Here is a 22,382-nt window from a genome sequence, read left to right on the forward strand (position 1 = left end):
ACTGGTGTAATGCAATGTTTTAATGTATTCGGTTTGAGGACACAGTCCGTATGTTTCTACAATTTTTTCTCGAATCAGGTCAATCGAATGTGCACTTTGCAAGGTTCACACATTTTTTTACCTACGCGGAACATTTTAGTGTGTTAATCTTGCGACAAAACTAACGCGCGTCGCTTTGTGTCTTTGGGAACATTTTAATAGACGGACCGTATATTTTGCCTGTTCACTGTATTAAGTGCGTATTCAACATACAGCGTCGTTTAAAGCCTGACAACTATTTGTGTAATTACATTATTTTTACGCTGTTTCGAAGTTGTCAAGCGTTATATAAACGTGATTTAGTTTCAAGTAAAACAACTATTAAAGCATGCCATATCTCGCAAGGCATTCTGAGGCATACATGCACCTGCGTTCTAGATAAATATAAATAATTTAAGAGTTCTAATCCGTCAATAATGACATACACGTACTTGATGTGTTTACCGTCTATTAGCTGTTATTTTACAGGAATAAAAAGCAAGAGCGCCCTTAAGTGAAAAAAGTAGCCCTGTAGATGACTTGTCGTTGAAATCCAGTCTCAGGTTAAGACTATACTTTTAGGGATCATTTTTTATAGTTCTTGACTTGAGAAATGTGTTTCTAAAGTGTTTGGTCTTGCTCACCACGATGAAGAGATGAGATATCCTTTCCTGAACATGAAGCTGACTTCAAATAATGATTCTATCATATGTTTGATGTCATTGATGAACGTTCATTGCCCCCTTGTGGGGTTTTGATGGAAGGGGTATAGTCAGAGTGGTTATGCTTGTATCTTGTATTAAAACCAAATTGAATTACATTACTAACCTTCTTTATATAAAGCTTCTGAATAAGTTGTCAGTCAAAGGTAGATTGATATATGAATGTGATATCTATTGTGTTAATCCGCCGGTGGATGCAGGACTCTAGTGTTGGATCAATGAGGTGTAATGAAGCGTTTCGATAAATTGCAAAACTGTTTTGATACTGGGTCGATGCTTTGCCACTAAATACTGACTTCTGCTAGACATTAGTGTGTGTGTGTGAATTATATTTATATAGCGCTTTTCTCAAGTGACTCAAAGCGCTTTACAAAGTGACACCCAATATCTAAGTTACATTTAAACCAGTGTGGGTGCCACTGGGAGCAGGTGGGTAAAGTGTCTAAAAAAATCCCTTAAAGGCCTACTGAAATGAGATAATCTTATTTAAAGAGGGATAGGAGGTCCATTCCATGTGTCATACTTGATCATTTCGCGATATTGCCATATTTTTGCTGAAAGGATTTAGTAGAGAACATCGACGATAAAGTCCGCAACTTTTGGTCGCTAATAAAAAAGCCTTGCCTGTACCGGAAATAGAAGCCGATGTGCGTGTGACGTCATCGGTGTGAGGGCTCCTCACATTGTTTATATTCATAGCCACCAGCAGCAAGAGCGATTCGGACTGAGAAAGCGACGATTTCCCCATTAATTTGAGCGAGGATGAAAAATTTGTTGATGAGGATAGTTAGAGTGAAGGACTAGAAGAAAAAAGAAAAAAAAGACGAGGGGGCTGTGGGAGCGATTCAGATGTTATTAGACACATTTACTAGGATAATTCTGGAAAATCCCTTATCTGCTTTTTGTGTTACTAGTGTTTTAGTGAGATTATAAAGTCACACCTGAAAGTCGGAGGGCTGCGGTGACCGCCAGTGTCTCTGAGGGGAACCATGTGGAGGAGCCAAGAAAGTCGCAGCTGCCTCTTTGACAGCTGTAGGAGGACGCAAGCTCCGCTCATGTCTCCGGTAAGAGCTGACTTATTACCACAATTCTTTCGCCGAAACCTGCCAGTTGACATGTGGTAGAGAAACATGTACGCTTGACAGCTCTGTTCCATATTAAAGCTTCACAACAAACAAAGAAACACCAGCTGTATTTGTGTTGCTACAGCCGGCTGCAATACACCGCTTTCCACCAACAGAATTCTTTTTTGTAGTCTCCATTATTAATTGAACAAATTGCAAAAGATTCAGCAACACAGATGTCCAGAATACTGTGTAATTATGCGATTAAATCGGATGACTTTTAGCCGTGAGTGGTGCTGGGATCAAATGTCCGCTACAACTAATAACGTCACAAGCACGCGTCAACATAAGCGTCATCATTCCGCGACGTTTTCAACAGGACACTTCGCGGGAAATTCAAAATTGCAATTTAGTAAACTAAACCGGCCGTATTGGCATGTGTTGCAATGTTAAGATTTCATCATTGATATATAAACTCTCAGACCGCGTGGTCGGTAGTAGTGGGTTTCAGTAGGCCTTTTAGGCAACCTAAGGACCGACTCGACCAGGGGTCGGGAAACTTTTTGGCTGAGAGCCATACAAGCCAAATATTTTAAAAGGTATTTCCGTGAGAGCCATATAATATTTTTTTAAGACTGAATACAACTAAATGCATGCATTTTTAATTAAGACCAACACTTTTAGAGTATAATAAGTATCTTCCATCCATCCATTTTCTACCGCTTATTCCCTTTCGGGGTCGCGGGGGGCGCTGGCGCCTTTCTCAGCTACAATCGGGCGGAAGGCGGGGTACACCCTGGACAAGTCGCCACCTCATCGCAGTAATAAGTATCTTATTCTTTTTAATAACATTGTTATTCTGAAGCTAACTAACAATAAATAAAATATAACTTAAAGTGCCAGCTTTGGGGATTGTAATAGAGATCCATCTGGATTCATGAACTTAATTCTAAACATTTCTTCACAAACATTGTTATTCTGAAGCTAACTAACAATAAATAAAATACTTCTTACCATTATTGCGACTTCTTGAACAGGTGCAGTGGAAACCGGGTGGATGGATTAAAATGCATGAGAATGTTTTATATTTCGAACGTTATTTTCGACTCTGTGATTACCAGCGGAATTATTCATTACTTATCGTGTTAAGCAATGTCTGCTAAGATATATCTGAGAGCCAGATGCAGTCATCAAAAGAGTCACATCTGGCTCTAGAGCCATAGGTTCCCTACCCCTGGACTCAACTGACACTGATTTTATGACCTAGTATAGTGGTTCTCAACCTTTTTTCAGTGATGTACCCCCTGTGAAAATGTTTTAATTCAAGTACCCCCTAATCAGAGCAAAGCATTTTTGGTTGAAAAATAGAGATAAAGAAGTAAAATACAGCACTTTGTCATCAGTTTCTGATTCATAAAATTGTATAACAGTGCAAAATATTACTCATTTGTAGTGGTCTTTCTTGAACTATTTGGAAAAAAAGATATAAAAATAACTAAAAACTTGTTGAAAAATAAAAAACTGATTCAATTATAAATAAAGATTTCTACACATAGAAGTAATCATCAACTTAAAGTGCCCTCTTTGGGGATTGTAATAGAGATCCATCTGGATTCATGAACTTAATTCTAAACATTTCTTTACAAAAAAAGAAATCTTTAACATCAATATTTATGGAACATGTCCACAAAAAATTTAGCTGTCAACACTGAATATTGCATTGTTGCATTTCTTTTCACAGTTTACGAACTCACATTCATATTTAGTTGAAGTGTTGTTCAATAAATATATTTATAAATGATTTTTTAATTGTTGCTATTTTCAGAATATTTTTTAAAAATCTCAAGTACCGCTTGGCATACTTTCAAGTACCCCTAGGGGTACGCGTACCCCCATTTGAGAAACACTGGTATAATGCAATGTTTTAATGTATTCGGTTCGAGGACACAGTCCGTATGTTTCTACAATTTTTTCTCGAATCAGGTCAATCGAATGTGCACTTTGCAAGGTTCACACATTTTTTTACCTACGCGGAACATTTTAGTGTGTTAATCTTGCGACAAAACTAACGCGCGTCGCTTTGTGTCTTTGGGAACATTTTAATAGACGGACCGTATATTTTGCCTGTTCACTGTATTAAGTGCGTATTCAACATACAGCGTCGTTTAAAGCCTGACAACTATTTGTGTAATTACATTATTTTTACGCTGTTTTGAAGTTGTCAAGCGTTATATAAACGGGATTTAGTTTCAAGTAAAACAACTATTAAAGCATGCCATATCTCGCAAGGCATTCTGAGGCATTCATGCACCTGCGTTCTAGATAAATATAAATAATTTAAGAGTTCTAATCCGTCAATAATGACATACACGTACTTGATTTGTTTACCGTCTATTAGCTGTTATTTTACAGGAATAAAAAGCAAGAGCGCCCTTAAGTGAAAAAAGTAGCCCTGTAGATGACTTGTCGTTGAAATCTAGTCTCAGGTTAAGACTATACGTTTAGGGATCATTTCTATAGTTCTTGACTTGAGAAATGTGTTTCTAAAGTGTTTGGTCTCGCTCACCACGATGAAGAGATGAGATATCCTTTCCTGAACATGAAACTGACTTCAAATAATGATTCTATCATATGTTTGATGTCATTGATGAACGTTCATTGCCCCCTTGTGGGGTTTTGATGGAAGGGGTATGTTCAGAGTGGTTATGCTTGTATCTTGTATTAAAACCAATTTGAATTACATTACTAACCTTCTTTATGTAAAGCTTCTGAATAAGTTGTCAGTCAAAGGTGGATTGATATATGAATGTGATATCTATTGTGTTAATCCGCCGGTGGATGCAGGACTCTAGTGTTGGATCAATGAGGTGTAATGAAGCGTTTCGATAGATTGCAAAACTGTTTTGATACTGGGTCGATGCTTTGCCACTAAATACTGACTTCTGCTAGACATTAGTGTGTGTGTGTGAATTATATTTATATAGCGCTTTTCTCAAGTGACTCAAAGCGCTTTACATAGTGACACCCAATATCTAAGTTACATTTAAACCAGTGTGGGTGCCACTGGGAGCAGGTGGGTAAAGTGTCTAAAAAAATCCCTTAAAGGCCTACTGAAATGAGATAATCTTATTTAAACAGGGATAGGAGGTCCATTCCATGTGTCATACTTGATCATTTAGCGATATTGCCATATTTTTGCTGAAAGGATTTAGTAGAGAACATCGACGATAAAGTCCGCAACTTTTGGTCGCTAATAAAAAAGCCTTGCCTGTACCGGAAATAGAAGCCGATGTGCGTGTGACGTCATCGGTGTGAGGGCTCCTCACATTGTTTATATTCATAGCCACCAGCAGCAAGAGCGATTCGGACTGAGAAAGCGACGATTTCCCCATTAATTTGAGCGAGGATGAAAAATTTGTTGATGAGGATAGTGAGAATGAAGGACTAGAAGAAAAAGAAAAAAAAGACAAGGGGGCAGTGGGAGCGATTCAGATGTTATTAGGCACATTCACTAGGATAATTCTGGAAAATCCCTTATCTGCTTTTTGTGTTACTAGTGTTTTAGTGAGATTATAAAGTCACCTGAAAGTCGGAGGGCTGCGTTGACCGCCAGTGTCTCTGAGGGGAACCATGTGGAGGAGCCAAGAAAGTCGCAGCTGCCTCTTTGACAGCTGCAGGAGGACGCAAGCTCCGCTCATGTCTCCGGTAAGAGCTGACTTATTACCACAATTCTTTCACCGAAACCTGCCAGTTGACATGTGGTAGAGAAACATGTACGCTTGACAGCTCTGTTCCATATTAAAGCTTCACAACAAACAAAGAAACACCAGCTGTATTTGTGTTGCTACAGCCGGCTGCAATACACCGCTTTCCACCAACAGAATTCTTTTTTGTAGTCTCCATTATTAATTGAACAAATTGCAAAAGATTCAGCAACACAGATGTCCAGAATACTGTGTAATTATGCGATTAAATCGGACGACTTTTAGCCGTGAGTGGTGCTGGGATCAAATGTCCGCTACAACTAATAACGTCACAAGCACGCGTCAACATAAGCGTCATCATTCCGCGACGTTTTCAACAGGACACTTCGCGGGAAATTCAAAATTGCAATTTAGTAAACTAAACCGGCCGTATTGGCATGTGTTGCAATGTTAAGATTTCATCATTGATATATAAACTCTCAGACCGCGTGGTCGGTAGTAGTGGGTTTCAGTAGGCCTTTTAGGCAACCTATGGACCGACTCGACCAGGGGTCGGGAAACTTTTTGGCTGAGAGCCATACAAGCCAAATATTTTAAAAGGTATTTCCGTGAGAGCCATATAATATTTTTTTAAGACTGAATACAACTAAATGCATGCATTTTTAATTAAGACCAACACTTTTAGAGTATAATAAGTATCTTATTCTTTTTAATAACATTGTTATTCTGAAGCTAACTAACAATAAATAAAATATAACTTAAAGTGCCCGCTTTGGGGATTGTAATAGAGAACCATTTGGATTCATGAACTTAATTCTAAATATTTCTTCACAAACATTGTTATTCTGAAGCTAACTAACAATAAATAAAATACTTCTTACCATTATTGCGACTTCTTGAACAGGTGCGGTGGAAACCGGGTGGCTGGATTAAAATGCATGAGAATGTTTTATATTTTGAACGTTATTTTCGACACTGTGATTACCAGCGCAATTATTCATTACTTATCGTGTTAAGCAATGTCAGCTAAGATATATCTGAGAGCCAGGTGCAGTCATCAAAAGAGCCACATCTGGCTCTAGAGCCATTGGTTCCCTACCCCTGGACTCAACTGACACTGATTTTATGACCTAGTGCAGTGGTTCTCAACCTTTCTTCAGTGATGTACCCCCTGTGAAATTTTTTTAATTCAAGTACCCCCTAATCAGAGCAAAGCATTTTTGGTTGAAAAACAGAGATAAAGAAGTAAAATACAGCACTTTGTCATCTGTTTCTGATTTATAAAATTGTATAACAGTGCAAAATATTACTCATTTGTAGTGGTCTTTCTTGAACTATTTGGAAAAAAAGATGTAAAAATAACTAAAAACGTGTTGAAAAATAAAAAACTGATTCAATTATAAATAAAGATTTCTACACATAGAAGTAATCATCAACTTAAAGTGCCCTCTTTGGGGATTGTAATAGAGATCCATCTGGATTCATGAACTTAATTATAAACATTTCTTCACAAAAAAAGAAATCTTTAACATCAATATTTATGGAACATGTCCACAAAAAATCTAGCTGTCAACATTGAATATTGCATTGTTGCATTTCCTTTCACAGTTTACGAATTTACATTCATATTTTGTTGAAGTATTATTCAATAAATATATTTAAAAATGATTTTTTTAGGCGACTTGTCCAGGGTGTACCCCGCCTTCCGCCCGATTGTAGCTGAGATAGGCGCCAGCGCCCCCCGCAACCCCAAAAGGGAATAAGCGGTAGGAAATGGATGGATGGATGGAATTGTTACTATTTTCAGAATATTTTTAAAAAATCTCAAGTACCGCTTGGCATACCTTCAAGTACCCCTAGGGGTACGCGTACCCCCATTTGAGAAACACTGGTGTAATGCAATGTTTTAATGTATTCGGTTTGAGGACACAGTCCGAATGTTTCTACAATGTTTGCTCGAATCAGGTCAATCAAATGTGCACTTTTCAAGGTTCACACATTTTTTTAATTACGCGGAACATTTTTGTGTGTTATTCTTGCCACGGACCTATCGCGCGTCGCTTTGTGTCTTTGGGAACATTTTAATAGACGGACCGTATATTTTGCCTGTTCACTGTATTAAGTGCGTATTCAACATACAGCGTCGTTTAAAGCCTGACAACTATTTGTGTAATTACATTATTTTTACGCTGTTTAGAAGTTGTCAAGCGTTATATAAACGTGATTTAGTTTCAAGGGGCGGCGTGGCGCAGTGGAAGAGTGGCCGTGCGCAACCCGAGAGTCCCGGGTTCAAATCCCACCTAGTACCAACGTCGTCACGTCCGTTGTGTCCTGAGCAAGACACTTCACCCTTGCTCCTGATGGGTGCTGGTTGGCGCCTTGCATGGCAGCTCCCTCCATCAGTGTGTGAATGTGTGTGTGAATGTGGAAGTAGTGTCAAAGCGCTTTGAGTACCTTGAAGGTAGAAAAGCACTATACAAGTACAACCCATTTATTTATTTATTTAAGTAAAACAAATATTAAAGCACCCCAGATCTCGCAATGCATTATGGGACGTACATGCACTAGCGTTCTAGATAAATATAAATAATTTAAGAGTTCTAATCCGTCAATAATGACATACACGTACTTGATGTGTTTACCGTCTATGAACTGTTATTTTACAGGAATAAACAGCAAGAGTGCCCCCAAGTGAAAAAAGTAGCCCTGTAGATGACTTGCCGTTGAAATCCAATGTTAGGTTAAGACTATACTTGCAGGGATCATTTCTATAGTTCTTGACTTGAGAAATGTGTTTCTAAAGTGTTTGGTCTCGCTCACCACGATGAAGAGATGAGATATCCCTTCCTGAACGTGAAGCTGACATCAAATAATGATTCTATCATACGTTTGTTGTCATTGATGAACGTTCATTGCCCCCTTGTGGGGTTTTGATGGAAGGGGTACGTTCAGAGTGGTTATGCTTATATCTTGTATTAAAACCAAATTGAATATCTATTGCAACTTAATTGATCAACAGATCTGGAAAAGAGCACAGTACATGCAAGTTTGACACACATTCTTGTTACCATCTTAAGAATATTTTTAATAAATCTCAAGCACTGCTTGGTGTGCGCGTATCCCCATTTGAGAAACACTGGTGTAACGCAATGTTTTAATGTATTCGGTTTGAGGACACAGTCCGAATGTTTCTATAATGTTTGCTCGAACCAGGTCAATCTAATGTGCACTTTGCAAGGTTCACAAATCTTTTTACCTAAGCGGAACATTTTAATGTGTTGATCTTGCCACGGAACTAATGCGCGTCGCTTTGTTTCTTTGGGAACATTTTAATAGAAGGAACGTATATTTTGCCTGTTCACCGTATTAAGTGCATATTTAATATACGGCGTCGTTTAAAGCCTGACAACTATTTGTGTAATTACTAGGGATGTCCCGATCCAGGTTTTTGCACTTCCGATCAGATACCGATATTGTTTTTGCACTTCCGATCCGATACCGATACTGGCCGATACTGGCCTATCCGAGCATGTATTAAAGTTTAAAGTTATTTAGGCTTCTTAGTTGTCAGATTCATGCTGAAAAGGATTTTAGTACTCTTGATAACAACTAGCCAGCTGAATTAGGTGAATTTGAATAATACACAATAGTTGGTATTCAAGGATAAACACAAAATATCAAATATTATACATGACCAACAGAAATGGCATCATTAAACAGTAAAAAAGTGAACAGTATAAAGTGCAAATAATGCTGTAAACATTATTAAAAAAAGCAAAACACACAAACAACCTGAGTGGGATAAAATGTCTATAACTCAGCATCAATACTTGCTCTTCAACAAGTGTAAACCTAAAAAAAAATAAAAAATCTACACACTCCTTTCAATTGTTTGCCCCAGTCAGGGGGGGGGGGGGCAAACAGTTGAAGTCCAAACATAATGGGAAAATTCTTTCTAACAAAAATGAGCACTTCACGATGCTCAGGTGTCAGCCTGCTCCTGTGTTCATCTATGATGAGTGCTTAAAAGCCTCTCACTCGCAAGAGTTATTCAAATGTCTTACAACTTTACCACCACGCTTGACTTAATTGTGGCATGTTTTGCACTCCACCTCTTCATCTTTTTCGTTTTGTAGGGTAAAATAATCCCACACAGCTGACATTTTTACCTTAACTTTTAATTCACACGGCCGTCTGAACGGTTAGAACACAGCCTGTGGATGTTTGAAAGGTGTGCTGGAAAATGCAGAACGGAATTTAGGGAGCAGTAGAAGAGTAAAATGTATTATTTAAATCGGTGCGTTGGAAAACGCGGACTGGAGTTTTTTTTTAAAACTGGATCCGGTTCGGCATTTTCCCATGCCTTGCCGATACGCATTTTTGGCAAATATCGGCGACCAATCCGATCCCAATATCGGATCGGGTAAACCCTAGTAATTACATTATTTTTACGCTGTTTCGAAGTTGTCAAGCGTTATATAAATGTGATTTCGTTTAAAGTAAAAACTATTAAAGCACGCCATATCTCACAATGTATTCTGAGGCATACATGCACTTGCGTTCTAGATCAATTTAAATAATTTAAGAGTTCTAATCCGTCAATAATGACATACACGTACTTGATGTGTTTACGGTCTGTTTGCTGTTATTTTACAGGAATAAACAGCAAGAGCGCCCTTAAGTGAAAAAAGTAGCCCTTTAGATGACTTGCCGTTGAAATCCAGTCTCAGGTTAAGACTACTTTTAGAGATCTTTTTTTTTATTTTTATTTTATTTTTTTTTATTTTTTATTTTTTTATATATATATAGTTCTTGACTTGAGAAATGTGTTTCTGAAGTGTTTGATCTCGCTCACCACGTTGAAGAGATGAGATATCCCTTTCTGAACGTGAAGCTGACATTGAATAATGATGCTATCGTATGTTCAGCGTCATTGATGAATGTTCATTGCCCCCTAGTGGAGTTATGATGGAAGGGGTATGTTCAGAGTGGACGTGTAAAACTTGACAATATCATTTAATATCAACTATAATCATGACTCTGATGATCAATGGCTGTTGAAAAGTGCACAGTTCATGAGGAAAGAAGTTAATAGTAGCAAGCAATGGTTGCTCATTTAAAATTGACGCCTAACCACCCATTCTCTACCGTTAGTCCCTTTTGGGGGGTCGCGGAAGTGGATGCTGGACCCTAGTGATGGGTTGACGAGGCGTCATGAAGCGTTTCGACACATTGCAAAACTGTATTGATACTGTGTCGATACTGTGTCACTAAATACTGACATCTGCTGGAGATTAAAAAATCCCTAAAGGCAACCTATGGACCGACTCGACCAGGGGTCGGGAACCTTTTTGGCTGAGAGAGCCATACAAGCCAAATATAATAAAAGGTATTTCCGTGAGAGCCATATAATATTTTTTTAAGACTGAATACAACTAAATGCATGCATTTTTGAGTAAGACCAACATTTTTAAAGTATAATACGTTTCTTATTCTTTTTAATAACATTGTTATTCTGAAGCTAACTAACAATAAATAAAATACTTCTTACTATTAATTCGACTTCTTGAACTGGTGCGGTGGAAACCGGATGGATGGATTAAAATGCATGAGAATGTTTTATATTTTGAACGTTATTTTTGACACTGCGATTACCAGCGGAATTATTCATTACTTATCGTGTTAAGCAATGTCAGCTAAGATTTATCTGAGAGCCAGATGCAGTCATCAAAAGAGCCACATCTGGCTCTAGAACCATAGGTTCCCTAACCCTGGACTCAACTGACACTGATTTTATGACCTAGTACAGTGGCTCTCAACCTTTTTTCAGTGATGTACCCCCTGTGAACATTTTTAAATCAATCTTTATAAATAAAGATTTCTACACATAGAAGTAATCATCAACTTAAAGTGCCCTCTATGGGGATTGTAATAGAGATCCATCTGGATTCATGAACTTAATTCTAAACATTTCTTCACAAAAAAAGAAATCTTTAACATCAATATTTATGGAACACGTCCGCAAAAAAAATCTAGCTGTAAACACTGAATATTGCATTGTTGTATTTCTTTTCACAGTTTATGAACTTACATTCATATTTTGTTGAAGTATTATTCAAATATTTTTTTTAAATCTCACATACCCCTTGGCATACCTTCACGTACCCCCAGGGGTACGCGTACCCCCATTTGAGAACCACTGACCTAGTATTTACAATAATATAAACCAAATCATTGTATTTCATTTAGGATTATTTCATATCTTCATCCATCCATCCATCCATTTTCTACCGCTTATTCCCTTTTGAGGTCGCGGGGGGCGCTGGCGCCTATCTCAGCTACAATCAGGCGTAAGGCGGGGTACACCCTGGACAAGTCGCCACCTTATCGCAGGGCCAACACAGATAGACAGACAACATTCACACACTAGGGCCAATTTAGTGTTGCCAATCAACCTATCCCCAGGTGCATGTCTTTGGAAGTGGGAGGAAGCCGGAGTACCCGGAGGGAACCCACGCATTCACGGGGAGAACATGCAAACTCCACACAGAAAGATCCCGAGCTTGGATTTGAACCCAGGACTGCAGGAACTTCATATTGAGAGGCAGACGCACTAACCCCTCTTCCACCGTGAAGCCCTCATATCTTCATTTAAATACAAATATATTTTTATCTTTTTTAGATACAGTCAATAAATAACGTGAACATGTATCATAACATGGAAATCTAAGAGAAAGTGTTTGTTTTTCGTGTATGAACTGCTATTTTACTGTAGTAAACCGAAAGAGCGCCCCCAAGTGAAAAATGTAGCCCTGTAGATCAGTGGTCCCCAACCTTTTTGTATCCGCGGACCGGTCAACGCTTAATAATTTGTCCCGCGGCCCGGTTGGGGGGGGGGCTGGGGTGTCCTTTTTTTTTTTTTATCTTTGTCATGAAAAAGGGACGTTTCTGCCATGAAAAAGGGAGTTTTTTGTGGTTTTTGCACTAATTGTAGGTGTATATTGTGTTTTTTATGTTGATTTAATTTAAAAAAAAAATACATATATATATATATTTTTTTTTTTTTAAATAAAAATTAATAAAAAATTATTCTGCGGCCCGGTGGTTGGGGACCACTGCTGTAGATGACTTGCCATTGAAATCCAATGTTAGTTTAAGACCATTCGTTCAGGGATCATTTCTATAGTTCTTGACTTGAGAAATGTGTTTCTAAAGTGTTTGGTCTCGCTCATCACAATGAAAAGATTAGATATTCCTTCCTGAACGTGTAGCTGACATTGAATAATGATTCTAATATATGTTCATTGTCATTGATCAACGTTCATCTCTCACTAGTGGGGCTTTGATGGAAGTGATATGTTCAGAGTGGTTGTATATCTGTAATGTTAACAGTAATGTTTGAAAAAGGATATAGAATAACTGGCTACTCAAGTGATATGCAAATTAGGTTTGATCATCATGACGTGATGACACATGTAGTGATTATCATTAAGGCTTTGGTGGGGTTTTAGAATGTGTAACAAGTCATTTACTGTATTGTGTCAAAATAAAGGGCTTAATGGCATTATAAAGCTTAAATGGGATGATCAGAGGCATTATAAACATAATATCTTCTGGACATCATAAATTTAATACAATTGTAGGATGTGGCCAAAAGTCAACATGTCAATCCATCAAACAATAAATGAAAATGAATTGAAGAACTTTGCGTTCATTGATCAATTGCTACATCCATCTTGTTTTTTTCTTCGTCTGTAGCTTTAAAGGGAAGCTGCAGTTTTTTGGGAATTTTGCCTATCGTTCGTAGTTTAGTTCTTTTAGTTTAGTTTATTAAGGATCCCCATTAGTCTACACCGCAGTGGAGACTTTTCTTCCTTGGGTCCAGGCAAAAAACATCACACAATCACAAAACAAAAGATTAAAATGCAGTACAACATGATCCAATAATAAAATGTCATAATACAAAAATAGCAACAACAAAGAACCAAAAAAATAATAATAATAACTTATGTTACATAATAATTTTCATACCAAGGCAAAAAATAGCAATATAAAAACATATATATATTTTTTTTTTGCAAAAAAAATTTAACAAAGAACCAATGGCCTAAAGTATACACATTAGTGTACCAAAGACAAACAATAAGTGACGAAAAAGTACGATCCATCCATTTTCTACTGCTTATCCCATTATCAATAAAATACTCAATAGTCAATAAAAACAGTCATGACATTAGGTACAATCTAGAATAATCTATTTCAGCAATACTTCTCCTCTTAGTCTATTCTTAAAGCCCACTATGCTGGTGATTGATAGCAGATATTGTGGAAGTCGATTCCAGTAAGTGATTGCCCGATACATTACAGTCTTTTTCAAAACATCACTTTTGGGATTAAGACGTGTGAGAGCACCTCTTAGGGCTAGCCTGGTACCGTAGTTGTGACTATCACTAGCAAGCAACAGCTGAGAATACAGATATGAAGGTTTATGGTATGTATAGATGTTTTTTAAAAATACAAATCAAACTACACGCTAGTCTTTCACCAACTTTTATCCATGACAATTCATGATGGATGTTCTCAATGCTGGTCCCAAATAAAAAATGGAGAGCTAGTCTGGCCGCTCTGTTTTGGGTAAACTGGATTTTATTTAGATCTTGTTTAGATGCATTAGACCAGATTGCTGGGCAGTAGTCAATATGTGATTGTATAACTTGCTTCGTAGTTGTGTTAGTTAAAAAATAGGCACTTCTTCTTATGATTGAAATGCTTCTGCTCATTTTTGTTACTATGTTTTTAATGTGAGTGGCCCAACTATGTTTTTAATGTGAGTGACCCAAGATAGTCTTTCATCTATTGTAACCCCCAGCAACCTGGCCTCTTTAACTTGTTCAATAAGAACTCCGTCCAGAGAAACATTCAATAATAATCATTATGAAAGACATGACGACAGATGGACTTTTAAAAAAAATAAATTCTAAATCCATAATAACTTAGATCAAAAGTCAGCTTACAATGGAGCCTATGGGAGTTGTTCAATTCTGCCTGCAAAGCCCTTAAAAACATTTTAACACCTCAATTAAAGGTTTTATATACGTGATATAAGTATATGTGTAATGTAATAACAGGCACATTTATAATGACATGTAATATTCATGTATTTTGATCATTTTAAGTGTACATTCATTTAAAAAACCCATCACGTTTGCTTTTTTTTTCTTGATCACTGATTTCTGATCACTGCAGACTTTATGAGGACGGCGTAGCGCTGTTAGGAGTGTAGCCGTGCCAGCAACCTCAGGGTTCCTGGTTCGATCCCCACCTTCTATCACCCTTGTCACGTCTGTTGTGTACTTGGGCAAGACACTTCAATCCAATCCAATCCACTTTATTTATATAGCACATTTAAACAACAATAACGTTTCCAAAGTGCTGCACAGCTATGTTAAAAACAATATTATGCTCCACCAATCACGGAATAAAACAAAAAATGAATAAAAATAAAAACAATATAAAAACAAATATGATTAAAAACTATTTTAAAGGGTAAAATCAATTAAAACAGTAAAATAAAAATAAAAGTGTATAAAAAACACAGAGGACAGAGGACCACACAACTCACATAGTGTTAAAAGCCAAAGAATAAAAGTGGGTCTTAAGACGAGACTTAAAACACTCCACTGTGGAAGCAGTTTGAACATGGAGGGGCAGAGTGTTCCAGAGCTTAGGGCCGACCACAGAGAAGGCCCTGTCTCCCCTGGTCTTAAGTCTGGTCTTGGGCACCACGAGCTGGAGCTGGCTTTCGGACCTCAAAGCGCGCGCAGGAGTGTAAATTTGGATGAGGTCCGAGATATATTGAGGTGCCAGTCCATGTAAAGATTTAAAAACAAACAGCAATGTTTTAAAATCAATTCTAAAATGAACAGGGAGCCAGTGCAAACTCTGAAGAATTGGGGTTATATGCTGGCGTTTCCTGGCCCCTGTTAAAAGTCGTGCTGCCGCGTTCTGGACTAACTGCAACCGGGAGAGAGCTTTTTGGCTAATGCCAGCATGAAGTGCATTGCAGTAGTCCAGGCGACTTGAAATAAAAGCATGCACGACTTGTTCAAAAAGGTTAAAAGATAAAAACGGTTTAACCTTTACTAAAAGACGAAGGTGATAAAAACACGATTTTAAAACGCCATTGACTTGTTTGTCTAGTTTAAAATCGCTGTCTATAGTGACGCCAAGGCTGGTGACTTTGGGACGCACATCATTTTGCAATGGTCCCAAGTCAGTGAGGGCCGGACCAAAAACTAAAATTTCCGTTTTTCCCTCATTCGTTCATTCATTCATTCATATATCTACTTCACCCTTGCTCCTGCAAGTGTCGCTGAATTAAATAAGATGTGTTTACATCCCTGAATAACATTTGTTCCGCAGTCACAATGTTTATGTTCTTAAAATCACAGAAACAACATTTGTTTTAAATTATATTTCTCATCCCTTTATTTTGTAGAGTAATATAAGTATTACCTCTTTTTCCTTCCTGGATTGCAGCTGCTTTCCCCTAATTATCGTAATAAAGATGCTGCCAGATATTGAGCAGTTACTGCTGATGTTATCTACTTAGTTATCCAAGCTACTGTTTAATTAAAAAAAAGAACAATTGAAGATCAAACCTGCAGCATCAGTGCAATCATCCATCCATCCATCCATTTCCTAGGTGTCTACCTTTTCAGGGGAGCTGACTTAAAATGTCCAAAGTGTCTATTTAAAACTAAAGTAAAAACTGCTTTAAAAGCTGAACTTCATCTTGTAGAACTTAAGCTCAATAACTTGAATCTTCCTGATTAGAATTCCATGTTTGTGTGGAGATCATTTTCCGCCCATTACATTTTAAAGATCATTTTTGTAAGATCAAGTATATTAAAAAAAATACCTGCATTAAAGTGTAGAGGAACTCTGTTCTGCATAAATGATCAACACTATTTAAAAAAAAAAAAATCTCAGGCAGGGGCTTGACTTAAAAGTAAATCCTGGACAATGTCTGCTGATTAAATAAATATTATTTACTTAATATTTTTTTGGATTATAAAATACTTGAAAAAGTTGAAAGTGACTTAAAGGCCTACTGAAACCCACTACTATCGACCACGCAGTCTGATAGTTTATATATCAATGATGAAATATTAACATTGCAACACATGCCATTACAGCCGGTTTAGTTTACTAAATTACAATTTTAAATTTCCCACGGAGTTTCTTGTTGAAAATGTCGCGGAATGATGACTCTTATGATGATGTGTGCTTGTGACGTCTCGGGTTGTAGCGGACACATTAGCCTAGCACCACTTACGGCTAAAAGTCGTCTCTTTTCATTGCATAATTACACAGTAATTTGGACATCTGTGTTGCTGAATCTTTTGCAATTTGCTCAATTAGTGATGGAGACTATAAATAAGAATGCTGTTGGTGGAAAAAAGTGGATTGCAGCTGCCTTTAGCAACCGAGACACAGTGTTTCTTTGTTTGTTATGAAGCTTTAACACAGAGCGGTCAAGCGAACATGTTTCTCTACATCAACCAGCAAGTTTTTGGATGGGAAAATTGTGATATTAAGTTGACTCTTACCAGAGACATCAGTGGATTATCCGTCCTCCTGCAGCAGCTGTCAAAAAAGGCAGCTGTGAGCTTGGCTCCTCCATGGCTTCCATCAGAGACACTGGGATTCACCGCAGCCATCCGACTTTGAGGTATGACTTTACAATCTCACTAAAACACTATTAAAACAAGCATATAAGGGATCTTTGGACTGGACTCTTGCGACTGTGTTGGATCCATTATGGATTGAACTTTCACAGTATCATGTTAGACCCGCTCGACATCCATTGCTTTCCTCCTCTCCAAGGTTCTCATAGTCATCATTGTCACCGACGTCCCACTGGGTGTGAGTTTTCCTTGCCCTTATGTGGGCCTACCGAGGATGTCGTGGTGGTTGTGTCGTGGTTTGTGCAGCCCTTTGAGACACTAGTGATTTAGGGCTATATAAGTAAACATTGATTGATGATTGATCTTCCAGAATTATCCTAGTAAATGTGTCTAATTACATCTGAAACGCTCACACTGCTGCCGCCCGGATCCATCGCTTTTTCTTTTTCTCTTTTCTTTTTGTGCTTCAATCCAACTTTCTTCATCCACAAATCTTTCATCCTCGCTCAAATTAATGGGGAAATCGTTGCTTTCTCTGTCCAAATAGCTCTTGCTGCTTGAGGCTCCCATTATAAACAATGTGAGGATGTGAGGAGCCCTACAACCCGTGATGTCACGCGCACATCGTCTGCTACTTCCGGTAAGGGCAAGGCTTTTTTTATTAGCGACAAAAAATTGCGAACTTTATCGTGGATGTTCTCTACTAAATCCTTTCAGCAAAAATATGGCAATATCGCGAAATGATCAAGTATGACACATAGAATGGACCTGCTATCCCCGTTTAAATAAGAAAATGTAATTTCAGTAGGCCTTTAACTCAGTCAGTGGCAAATGTCCAAGTGTAAAAAAAACAAACATCAGCATTTAGTTACTAAAATGACGTGAAAGAAGTAAAGGAAAGCTTCAAAGAACGTTATGCATAACTTCAAATTTCAGCTATCTCAGCACGTGCATTGAAAAATATATACAAAATATATGTTGATCTATGTGGGGATTTAGCGCCCCCCTGTGTTGTGTGGACACTCCTACGACAGTCCATGTTGAGTTCAGAAAATAAGTGTCTTAGTAAATAGTAGTGTTTTGTTTTTGTGTGATTGGCAACACTAAAATGGCCCTAGTGTGTGAATGTTGTCTGTCTATCTATGTTGGCCCTGCGATGAGGTGGCAACTTGTCCAGGGTGTACCCCGCCTTCCGCCCGATTGTAGCTGAGATAGGCGCCAGCGCCCCCCGCGACCCCGAAAGGGAATAAGCGGTAGGAAATGGATGGATGTTTTTGTGTTTTAAAATTATTATTTTTTGTTGCTGTCTATTCCATGTTGAGCATATAAATAAATCAATTTTAACACATGCATTTGATACGGTAAAAACTCATTTTAATCGTAATATGGTAAGAAATAATTTCAAACAAACATTTGAGTGGATTGAGAGCTGTATGAGCAGACTCTTTTCGGATGGCGAAGCTCCAGTGACATCTTGTTGTTCCTGTCATTACTGATGGACGCCAGGCAACCCAGCTGTCAGATGTTTATTATGTCTGCTTAAATACTACGACTGTTTAAGTATGTCAACACATACAAACGATTATAGGTGGCACTAAAACATCCATACATGCGTCTATTTAGATTGTTTTTAAAGCACATTTAAGCGATGCCTATTGGGTGTAGGCGAATTCCCAGAATCCTTTGCGTCCAAGCCACCAAATAGTAAAATAGGGTTTAAAGGTAAGCGGCTAAAATGTGGCGATTTAAGGTGACACGGCGTTGACTGTGAATGTGAAAGGATCACATCAGTGTTTGTTAGGTAAGTAAAGTGTGACACCTCAAGACCGTCTGTTAACTTGGTGTGGCCGGGAATGGCACCATGCAAAGTACTGTATGACGCTAGATCACTCTTGTTTCTCTTCAGATCGCATAAATCTTTCGCCTTTTACTAAAGATTTCCGTGGGGAGGAACAACAAGAGTATAACTAAATTTTTTGATGCTCTGCGAAAGCGGGGCTTTCTATGCATGTCGAAAACAAACAGGAAAGTTAATATCTAAACTCGGATGTAGTTTACTTGTCGAATCAAACTGCCATGCCGTAATGTCAGGCTGTGATCATATCAATATTCGTGTGCTGATGGGCACGGCGGTTCTTTTGACTGAACTGAAATATTAGAATTGATTTGTTCAACAAATACGTAGACCGAATCACTTCTGCAGCAGCAGTTTTGTGTGCAGGTTGGCGAAGAATGAGTCAGTCAGTAACAGCTTCCCCAGCGGCAGATCTCGGTGTGTGTGAATCTGACAAGAAAATGACAATTTATTTTAAAATATGCTACCAATATTATTTTCTTTTTTTTCCCTTCTTCTTTTTTGTGTGTCCTCTCCATGAGGTGTCCATGACATTTTAAAATGGATCTGAAAACAAAATTAAAAAAAAATTTTTTTTTTTGAAGTGGTAAAAATTATATACAAATTGTATTATTATTTCTACATTTTAACATTTGACTCGACGACAAAATTGAAATGTATTCTTAAACGTGTTTGAAATGCAATTATTTTCTACATTATTACATTACATTTATTTTAACAGGGCTTCACGGTGGAACAGGGGTTAGTGCATCTGCCTCACAATACGAAGTTCCTGCAGTCCTGGGTTCAAATCCAGGCTCGGGATCTTTCTGTGTGGAGTTTGCATGTTCTCCCCGTGAATGCGTGGGTTCCCTCTGGGTACTCCGGCTTCCTCCCACCTCCAAAGACATGCACCTGGGGATAGGTTGATTGGCAACACTAAAATTGGCCCTAGTGTGTGAATGTGAGTGTGAATGTTGTCTGTCTATCTGTGTTGGCCTTGCGATGAGGTGGCGACTTGTCCAGGGTGTACCCCGCCTTCCGCCCGATTGTAGCTGAGATAGGCGCCAGCGACCCCTAAAAAGGGAATAAGCGGTAGAAAATGGATGGATGGATGGATTTATTTTAACAATTCATAGTGGAGCTGACAAGAGAGAAAAAACAATTCCAAAATGTGTTACAACTTTTTATTTTCACATTGCATTTTATTATTTTACATGTAATGTTTCGAACAAAACATACATGTATTAAAAATGTAATAAAAATCACTCTTCCTTTTACATCACATCCAATGTGGGTTTTATATATTTTTTTAAACAATTATGATCACTCTAAAAGCGGTATATAATAAACACGATATGAAAAATAGAATAAAAAAATGTGTGCAGGTCGGCGAATCATGAGTCAGTCAGTAACAGCTTCCCCAGCGGCAGATCTCGGTGTGTGTCAGTTGGCGAACGACACAAGCCCTCAGCACCCAATGAACGACGCGCGCAGTGATTGAACGAGATCCTCAATGTGACGTTATCCTCCGCGACTCAGTCAGTTCTGTGCGTCAGTACGTTCGGGAACGTGAATCACGTGATCCACGCCGCGACACAGTCAGTTCTCTGCGTCAGTACGTTCACGAACGTGATTCACGTGATCCACGTCGCGACACAGTCAGTTCTCTGCGTCAGTTCTCTGCGTCAGTACGTTCACGAACGTGATTCACGTGATCCACGTCGCGACACAGTCAGTTCTCGGCGTCAGGACTGAGTACGTTCGCGAACGTGAATCACGTGATTCAGCTCGCGACAGTCAGTTCTCTACGTCAGTACGTTCGTGAACGTGAATCACGTGATCCACGTCGCGACACAGTCAGTTCTCTGCGTCAGTACGTTCACGAACGTGAATCACGTGATCCACGTCGCGACACAGTCAGTTCTCTGCGTCAGTACGTTCACGAACGTGATTCACGTGATCCACGTCGCGACACAGTCAGTTCTCTGCGTCAGTACGTTCACGAACGTGATTCACGTGATCCACGTCGCGACACAGTCAGTTCTCGGCGTCAGGACTGAGTACGTTCGCGAACGTGAATCACGTGATTCAGCTCGCGACAGTCAGTTCTCTACGTCAGTACGTTCGTGAACGTGAATCACGTGATCCACGTCGCGACACAGTCAGTTCTCTGCGTCAGTACGTTCACGAACGTGATTCACGTGATCCACGTCGCGACACAGTCAGTTCTCTGCGTCAGTACGTTCACGAACGTGATTCACGTGATCCACGTCGCGACACAGTCAGTTCTCGGCGTCAGGACTGAGTACGTTCGCGAACGTGAATCACGTGATTCAGCTCGCGACAGTCAGTTCTCTACGTCAGTACGTTCGTGAACGTGAATCACGTGATCCACGTCGCGACACAGTCAGTTCTCTGCGTCAGTACGTTCGCGAACGTGAATCACGCGATCCACGTCGCGACACAGTCAGTTCTCTGCGTCAGTACGTTCGTGAACGTGAATTACATGATCCACGTCGCGACACAGTCAGTTCTCTGCGTCAGGACTGAGTACGTTTGCGAACGTGAATCACGTGATTCAGGTGGCGACACAGTCAGTTCTCTGCGTCAGTACGTTCACGAACGTGATTCACGTGATCCACGTTGCGACACAGTCAGTTCTCTGTGTCAGGACAGTACGTTTGCGAACGTGAATCACGTGAATCAGGTCGCGACACAGTCAGTTTCTCTGCGTCAGTACGTTCGTGAACGTGAATTACGTGATCCACGTCGCGACACAGTCAGTTCTCTGCTTCAGGGCTGAGTACGTTAGCAACGTGAATCATGTGATTCAGGTCGCGACACAGTCAGTTCTCTGCGTCAGCACGTTCACGAACGTGATTCACGTGATCCACGTCGCGACACAGTCAGTTCCCTGCGTCAGGACTGAGTACCTTTGCGAACGTGAATCACGTGATTCAGGTCGCGACACAGTCAGTTCTCTGCGTCAGTACGTTCGCGAACGTGAATCACGTGATCCACGTCGCGACACAGTCAGTTCTCTGCGTCAGGACTGAGTACCTTCGCGAACGTGAATCACGTGATTCAGGTCGCGACACAGTCAGTTCTCTGCGTCAGTACGTTCGCGAACGTGGATCACGTGTTTCACGTCACGACACAGTCAGTTCTCTGCGTCAGTACGTTCACGAACGTGATTCACGTGATTCACGTCACGACACAGTCAGTTCTGTGCGTCAGTACGTTCACGAACGTGATTCACGTCGCGACACAGTCAGTTCTTTGCGTCAGGACTGAGTACGTTCGCGAACGTGAATCACGTGATTCAGGTCGCGACACAGTCAGTTCTC

General features: G+C 39.3%; 5 non-coding genes and 1 pseudogene across 5 annotated transcripts; all 6 read left to right on the plus strand.

The window, feature by feature from the left end:
• Nucleotides 1–584: 584 nt before the first annotated feature.
• On the plus strand, nucleotides 585–800 carry LOC133539273 (small nucleolar RNA U3). The gene has a single exon (XR_009803241.1). It is a non-coding gene; the product is annotated as a small nucleolar RNA U3 (small nucleolar RNA).
• A 3,493-nt stretch (nucleotides 801–4,293) lies between these two features.
• Nucleotides 4,294–4,508, plus strand: LOC133539275 (small nucleolar RNA U3). The gene has a single exon (XR_009803243.1). It is a non-coding gene; the product is annotated as a small nucleolar RNA U3 (small nucleolar RNA).
• A 3,743-nt stretch (nucleotides 4,509–8,251) lies between these two features.
• Nucleotides 8,252–8,466, plus strand: LOC133539256 (small nucleolar RNA U3). The gene has a single exon (XR_009803225.1). It is a non-coding gene; the product is annotated as a small nucleolar RNA U3 (small nucleolar RNA).
• A 1,848-nt stretch (nucleotides 8,467–10,314) lies between these two features.
• LOC133539307 (small nucleolar RNA U3) lies at nucleotides 10,315–10,501 on the plus strand (annotated as a pseudogene).
• A 2,162-nt stretch (nucleotides 10,502–12,663) lies between these two features.
• On the plus strand, nucleotides 12,664–12,878 carry LOC133539305 (small nucleolar RNA U3). The gene has a single exon (XR_009803268.1). It is a non-coding gene; the product is annotated as a small nucleolar RNA U3 (small nucleolar RNA).
• Nucleotides 12,879–19,084: 6,206 nt separating this feature from the next.
• Nucleotides 19,085–19,198, plus strand: LOC133539317 (U5 spliceosomal RNA). Its single transcript, XR_009803276.1, has one exon. It is a non-coding gene; the product is annotated as a U5 spliceosomal RNA (small nuclear RNA).
• Nucleotides 19,199–22,382: the final 3,184 nt, after the last annotated feature.

This window comes from Nerophis ophidion, linkage group LG20, assembly GCF_033978795.1.
Source record: "Nerophis ophidion isolate RoL-2023_Sa linkage group LG20, RoL_Noph_v1.0, whole genome shotgun sequence".
NCBI lineage: Eukaryota > Metazoa > Chordata > Actinopteri > Syngnathiformes > Syngnathidae > Nerophis > Nerophis ophidion.